Here is an 8,190-nt window from a genome sequence, read left to right on the forward strand (position 1 = left end):
AATCGTAACGTTTGACTACACCCCACCCACCCCCTATCAGCGCTACATAATTGATTAATGACGCCTAAGATCTGCTAGTGATTGTATTTACACTTACTGCATTTCAGCATTTACAAAACATTCTTTCTACCTTTTATTCGTGGTGTCATGTAAATTATTTGTCCATCAATGGGGCCCTTCACGATTCCAGTCAGTTTTTTGTATGGAGTTTGATAGTTCGAGGCTGAAATCATGTAAACACTCCATACAAAATCACAAATAATACTAGCCTGCAATTTTCAGTCTAGATTATTTTAAACTAGAATAAAGAAGCTAGAATTAGATTCGAGTACCTGCTCGAAAATGGCAAAACAAGGTGGTGTTTACATTTATCCCAAGGTGCATTAAAGAGATCTGTTGATGGAATCCAGAATCAAAGTGTATGTAGTCCAGGTGGTCTCATAGCTTGTTTTTTATGCCCACCTGTAACCAAATTAGAATATCACTTTTTGACAGCATGGGTGAAAATTTTTGTTCAAACAAGCTTTCTGGTGGCTTGACGAATACACAAAACACTCTTAAAATCTTCATTCAGAAGCAGAAGCGATAAAAATCAGCCTTCTATATTCATAGACCTTGGGATAAGCCCACCTGTATATTATACCCACTAAGGCGTCTCACTTGACAATAAACTTTGTTTGGACAAATATGTTGACTCGGTAATAAACAAGCCTAATATGGAAATATTCTAAGAATAAGCAGAATGTTCCATCTCCAGATTCCATCCAAATCTTTGTATTGCTGTTTTGTACATCCAATAATTGAGTATGCGTTAATAGTTTGGTTCCCTGTACAAGTAACTAGAATTGACAGGCTAGAAAAAAACTTTGAAAAAGGGTCACACGTATTGCAATAAAACGGCTTCCGTGGAGAAACGCTGATAGCATTCCACCGTATAAAACTCGCTGTCAGCTTTTAGGTTTGGACATATTAGAGAACTGAAGACTAGTTGCTCAGTGCATGTTTGTTTTTAAAGTACTGACCGGACACATAGATGTACCTCAATTGTTGTCTCTTGTCAATTTGTACGTCCCAAGTATACATTTAAGAAACAGGCTATTTTTATACATATACCATCGTTCTCGCTTGTATTGTGCTAGGGATCCTTTACTTTTCATGTTCAAAAGTTTTAATGACTACTCGAGTGTAATAGACTTGTCCTTTAATGTTACCAAATGTTTGCGACGCTTAAAAGAACATTTAGCACTAGATCATAGGAACGTTTAGTTAGGTTTAGTTATAGGTTCCTTAGTATTTAAGGGATGTATGTAGGCCACGGAGACCAGATACTTTATCAAGAAATAAATCAACAAATTAATAAAATGTTTAAAAAATACAAGCTGAGGCAAAATAATGGGTAAAAGGCAAATAATGGGTCGCCGATTATATATTTGTATTGGTTTAGGAACTTGTAGAATACAAATGTTTATTTATTGCTCTTTCTCTTACATTGGTATGGTTGATTGTTAAACCGTACTTATTGTTAACATGTTTTTTGAATAATTGATTCGTTTGTTTATCATAGTGAGCAAATGCCGTATATGGACCAACACGAATGTTTTATCAAGCTGCCATAGCAAGTCACCGAAACAACGTTACATCCAAGGTAACATTCTGTCGCAACCAGGATGGAGATCTAGCCAGAAACCATTAGCCTAAGGTCCTCTCGCGGTAGGCTCAGTACTTCGATGAAGTACTCAACGACCATATTAACGAACAGCAGGAGGCTTCATTAGCAGAAAGTGTCATGCTATTGCCAGCTAGCATCGACGAAACCAAAAGAGTTAGCGAATCGCGAATTGATACCTTGTGTTTGGAATCTCAGCACCATCTACCCCATATACAAAAAGGAAAACAGGTTGGACTGCAACTACTACAGGGGTATTTCGGTGTAGAATACCGCCTACAACATAATCTCCCTGATCCTTCAAGACCGACATGTTCCTCACATTTAAAAGATAGTTGGAAACTATCAATGAGGACTCTGAAACGAAAAATCAACCACTGATCAGATCTTCATTGTGGTAAGCCGATGAACTAGGGCGTAATCTCTTTTCCATTTATCCCTTGGTTTGCTGGTCTTTCTGTTGAACGTGCGTTTATTCGCATGATATCTTGACTTCTCGAGACCCTCATTTATGGACGCGGTCCAGATTATCGGTAGACAGCCATACAATCCGATACGTGATATACTGTGCTCTCGAGACCTTAAACACATGCAGGTAATCTACTTTATGCACCGCCAAAGATGGTTCGAAAGATGCGTCGCCTAAACATGCCCAGAGTGTTTGCATCCTCCGCTCAGATGGTCGAAGACTCGTATCCATAGAGGGCAGATCAATGAGTCATTTTAGCACAATATATCAATATATCTCATATTTCGTGCGGTCTAGAAGTCTTCTGGATCTCAGCAGTTGGCGAAGCCCATAGTACAGTTCCCCTGCACAATGCTCCGGCTTTCGCTGCTGATGTCGTTGTCCGAGATAACGACTGTCCCAAGATAGCAGAGCTCTTCTACCACCTCTAGATTGTCGTCGTCAATACACTGCCTCCCAGTTGGGCCCTAATACAGACTGAGTCTCCTACAAGCAGGTACTTCGTCTTCGTCGCATTGATTCTCAATCCAATTCTTGCTGCTTCGCGATTGAGTTGAGTGTACGCCTCACACACCTTCGCTGTTGTCCTGCAAATGATGTCGATGTCATCCGCGAGGTCAAGAAATTTTAGAAGCCGGTAGAGGGTCGTGCCACGGATGTCGTTGTCTAGCTCCGCGCTTCGAATGACACCTACCAGGGCGATGTTTAAGAGCAGACAGGAGAATTCGTCACCTATATTCAGATCCCCGTGACATTCGAACTACTTACTTAAGTTGTGGGACTTAAGTTGTGTATTTGTTGTCCGCGTGCTATATGGGGCGAAATGAACGGCGCACAGGGTTGCCTGGCTGCTGTTTTTAAAGTATTATAAATACATTTCTCACCCATCATCATAAAACTAATGCAGTAGCATTAATGTGAACCGTTTGCTAGAGTACCACCCGAATAGGATCCATGGTAAATATACAAAAAAAAAACCTGTGTCAACCATACCATCTTACGCGACCATCTACTTCTCCTTCTCGTCGTAAGTTGCTGCTAAATCTAAGCACTTAAATTGTGATTCCACCCAAAAATGGACTCCAAAACTGTACACATGTTTGGCTGTTGAATGTTTCCGGTTCCGGATGAACGGTGGGAGATACTTACCGCAAATAAAAGATCCGTAACCCTGGTTGTGCCAAGAGAAGGGCAGAAGGAACAGTAGCACGCAAGAAAGCGATGTCATTCCGGGTGGTCCGATAGAGCTGAGCATGAAAAAAAACAAGCAGGTACAAAAATGGAGCAAAAATGAACTCGTAGTGGGCTATCTGTGGCAAAGCTAACGAGGCAGCTAACAACCGACACGGAAAAGTCGAGAAAAAGCGTGAGCCAATGGGAACGGGAGAGAGTTGGCGGATGCTGCGAAGCAAATGGTGAAAGTTGTATTGAATAGTCCTGGTATGGGAGCGAGCGACATACGACCGGTTTTCAGAATAGCAAAAAAGGAAGCAAAACAAACAGCACTTGGTGGAATGTACAGAGAGATATACGTAGCAGCAACAACAAAAAAATAAAATGGGGAAAAGCCAAAGGAAAACCTCAAGCTGGCAAAAAATTGTCGTAATTCCATGATCATAAATTATACGCTTTCTGCACTTTACTGAAATCGCAACCCACGGCTCAACCGAACCTGCCCGCCAGTTGTCGCCCTAGCCAGGATGTGAATCCAAACATTTGGACGGGTTTCCGGCTCCCTCCCAGCGACCCAAGCAGACGGTCATGGTGGCACTTTCTTTTGAAGATATTGGCGTATCCCATGCGGCTGCTCCGTTGCGCGGTGTGCCCGCTCGTGTCACACACTATTGCCGGTAAAGATGGATCATTTTCAATTTCTTTGACGCTCCAGTGCTGCCTGCCTGTGTTGCCTAGACGCTGTAGGCGTGGAACGGCTGGGGAGTCCTTTTACCGGTATGGAAAGGTACGGTGCTTACACAACCGATACAACCAGCCAGCTCAAAGGCGGCTGATAAATTTTGCTTCGACGACTCGGCACATTACGTTCGCCAGGGCATTTTAGGTGCATTTGAAGAAGAATGAGAGAGTAGGAGAGAGGGTGAGAGGGATCGAACCCATCGACCTACTTCTTCTTGGGCGTGGGATTTTTGGCGCAGGGTGCGGGACTTACATTCAAAAAGTCAAACGAGTTATTTTTTCATTCTTTTACTTTCTTTCTTATGCCTCTCACTCTCTTTTTCGATCACTAATGCAGGTAATACTATTTTTGGGCATCTTTTGGAGGCAGTGAATGATTTTGTTCTTATTTATTTTGATTTGGTACTTTGCATTTTTTCCGCAACAGAACAAAGAATGTATTGGGCTTCTTTCCTGCAAATAAAAGCGAATGCAGGCAAGCTAGATAATGCTTTTGTTATTCTTTTTGTTTACTTTTTACAATGCTTTTTTACCTGAACTTTTCGCTGTTTTAGGTAACATGATTTTTATCAACGCCTAAATGTATGCAAACTGTTATGGTTCCTTTACCCTTGTCAGTATGTAATGTACCATATTCATCATGCATAATGACCCCTTTTAGATTAAAAATGACGACAATCAGATTAAGGAGGTCGTTATACACGGGTTATACACATTTTTGATTATACCTGAGACAGTACATTCAATTACATACAATGTTAATACTGTATAAAAAACAAGGAGTTTTGCCTAGGAAATGAATAATCAACAGAAAGGAGTTTGGAATCTTAGAGTATAATTGATTTTATTGATGAATAATATTGGAAAAATTCGAAATGAAATTGATTGAGCCTTAAGCCCCAAAAATGTAAGACCCAAACTTGCTCAAACCATGCCAAAAGAAAATGAATATAAATTGATGGTCTTCTATTGGCTTGTACTAGAAGTACAAAAAAAGAAAGAACAAATTTGAATCAAATTAACAACAGCTGTTTTAATTGTTTTGCTACATTTAAAGTTATAAACTTTTTATAATTGCAAAAATATTGATAATTTATCAAGGGAATCGTTATACACAGGGGATCGCTATGTACACTACAATACGGTAATTTGGTTCAAGTAACGATTAATCCTTACCGATTCGCTGCTTGTAATGGCTTAGGAACTCGTAGACTACAATGGTCAATTGTACTTTTTTACTTGTACTTTTTTTAGGTGAAAGAATTTAAATATTTTCATGGTAAAATATTTCATGACAAATTTTTTTTAAAGTTTTTTTTATAGTCAAGGACTTCCAATACCACTAGTGGGCTTGGCTTTCAATAATTTATTGGATACTCATAGCAGGATAGATAGTCCTACGTATGGAGGTACGAACCATTAGGGACTTGAACCCATGACGGGCATGTTGTTAAGTAGTACGATTTGACGACTGTACCACCAGACCAGCCAACTAGCAGTTTAGTCCAGCTAAATGTACAAATGAGGTGTGGTTGAATCAAGCAAAATAAGTACAGTGGAATCCCTCATTACGAATTTACTTCGTTCCAGCAATGCACTCATTATGCGAAAAACACAATATGCGGGAGAATCTTTTCCATAAAATTTGAAAGAATTTCGAAAGTGAATAAAAAATGTTCCAAGACAGCAAATGTGCTAGTATAATGGCATATGAGCAATTTTCTTGGAAAAGTGGTCGAACGTTTTAGTATTACATGTAATATTTCCAGAAATTTACAAATTCAATTGTTTTGTAAACGTACTTTGCGTGTATAGTCACAGCTTTGCCCGGGTGATGCTTGCGGACATAGCAGGAAACAATTTCATGTTACCGCTTGTATTGCAGCAAAATAACAAGTATAAAACGATATTTTACAGATTTGTATCTAGGAAGAGTTTGTTGTTCAGCTGTTGAATATATCCCGCAGGACTTTTTTAAAAATTAAATCCTGGCTAAAAGTTAGAAATTTTGTTAATGGTTAATATTCTTCAGCACGAAGATTTCAATGCATTTATTGGCATCATATCTACAACAGATCATGCTTTGATCTAATCTTAATATGGAAATGCCAGAAAAACTCGTCAATATACCACACAATTGTGCACAATTATACGGCAATTCTCCTCTTCGCAACATATTTGTATTAACATATCCTTAGTATCGATGCTCTCATTTGTCCCAACAATAGTCAAATTTGAAATAAAGGTCAAAGTTAACAATTGTAAACTTTATTAAGATCGTTATGCGAAAAATAAGGGGTACTCATTATAAAGGGGTTCACTGTAGTTGCCTACCGATTTGTATTTTACACCGACTCCTTTTTTTAATGCTTAAAAGAAACAAAAGAAAAATAAATAATTGACGTTTAATATTTGTAGTGGATTTTTTACGAATATTTGTTACAATAAATGATAAGATTGTTAGTGAAAACTTCTTTCCAAAGCATATAATGAAATGAAATGACATGCAATGGCAGCAAATTCTATAGCCAAAAAAAAAAATCCTCAAATGATGTACAGTAAAGCAAACGGCCAAAACATTAGCCTGCAGGACAGTTTATTCACTGAATCATGCGAACACATATCGTGCTCTGCCTTTCCCCTCTTTGCTTCTCTGGACACCTCCCTCCTCCCCTCTCCTCTCTTTGCCCCCTTCTCTCGTACAGTTCCTATGGGCGCATCGTACGCGGGCATAAAATTTAATTTAATTTGAGAGATTTTCATAAAATTCAAATTTTAAAACGTCATATAATCCCCGACGGACAGTGGCAGTAACAATCGCGCTGATGGTTATGGTGCGGTTGTGTGCTGATGGTGGTTTGTTTGTTCCTTTTCAACACACCACCTCCCCGGGCTCTACTTCACCCACGTGTGCCGCCAGCCACGCTTTTTGCGTTGCTGGGATGCAAATATTTAGCCCCATTAACCGCGCGGCGTAACGTGGCGTTACGACGCGCAGCAAAACCTGTGTGGAGAGTTGGAGACAGCGAGAAAAAGAGAATAAAGTGGTTACTGTTATGCCTTTTTTTGTTTTTATTTTATATCATACACACGCACATACCGTGAATAGGGAAGTGATAGGAATGGCGTTTGGTTTGGGATAAAAATCGCGATTCGTGCGAAATGCCCGCATGCTGAGCTTTTGTGCAACGGGACGGGTAGATTCTCGGGTAACCAAGCCTGTGCCTTGTGAATACGACAAATACCACACATTCACACACGGCATCAAACGTCTAATGATACAAATGTGAACATAATGAGCATTGGCAACGATGACATTAATAAATAATGTCACTGTGTAGGGCAGCGGTAGCGGTGCTTTCAATATTGTGTTCGGGTTAATTGTTTGCAATGGCTATGAAGTTGTTAGCACCTAATGAAATGAAACCTGTCGGTGTTGTTGTGCAGCTAGAGGAGAAGGAAAAGGAGGAGAATCGAACGAGCCGTGCTAAGCACCAACCGGAATAGCAGTGCTGTTTGATTTGATGCGCTTGTGAGCCTTACTTTTGATGGACATTATTGAAACACCTTCATTTGATACGCTCGCTTCATCAAGTGTGATTGTCTGCGGGTCGGTGGAAGAGAGCGTCAAGATACCATTTACAACCAGCGCGAAGACAACATTCTCAACCATTTCCCCTCGGTTCCCGATTGCACGGAAAGCGTTCGGTGGTAATTTAATAAACACATCGATTCCTGTAGAATGCCATTTGGCGAAATTTTGCCAGTGCACAGAGATAGACAGATGTTCCAGAGAGCTAGTAAGATAGTCAAGCAGCATAAACAAAACCAGCTGACAGCTGACTAAGTGAAGCTTTTAATTTCATCAATTATCATTTCGTTTGAGCTTCCTTGGGCGCTTTTACGACAATTTGTGAAACGTTTGCTTCGTTTTATGGGATGAGTTTTATGTCCACAGTGGCAAGGGATTTTCACTTGCGCAAATCATTCAGCCCTGTGTAACGGGATATATCGCTAAACGCCTAAAAGTATGCAACATTTGTTCCATTCTGCTCATAATTGAACAAAAGAATGAACGAAATTGATCGCCTGAAATGAAACGAATTGTGTATATACGCCTAAAAGTATGCAAACATCTGTG

The sequence above is a fragment of the Anopheles coluzzii genome, chromosome X (assembly GCF_943734685.1).
Source record: "Anopheles coluzzii chromosome X, AcolN3, whole genome shotgun sequence".
Taxonomy (NCBI): Eukaryota; Metazoa; Arthropoda; class Insecta; order Diptera; family Culicidae; genus Anopheles; species Anopheles coluzzii.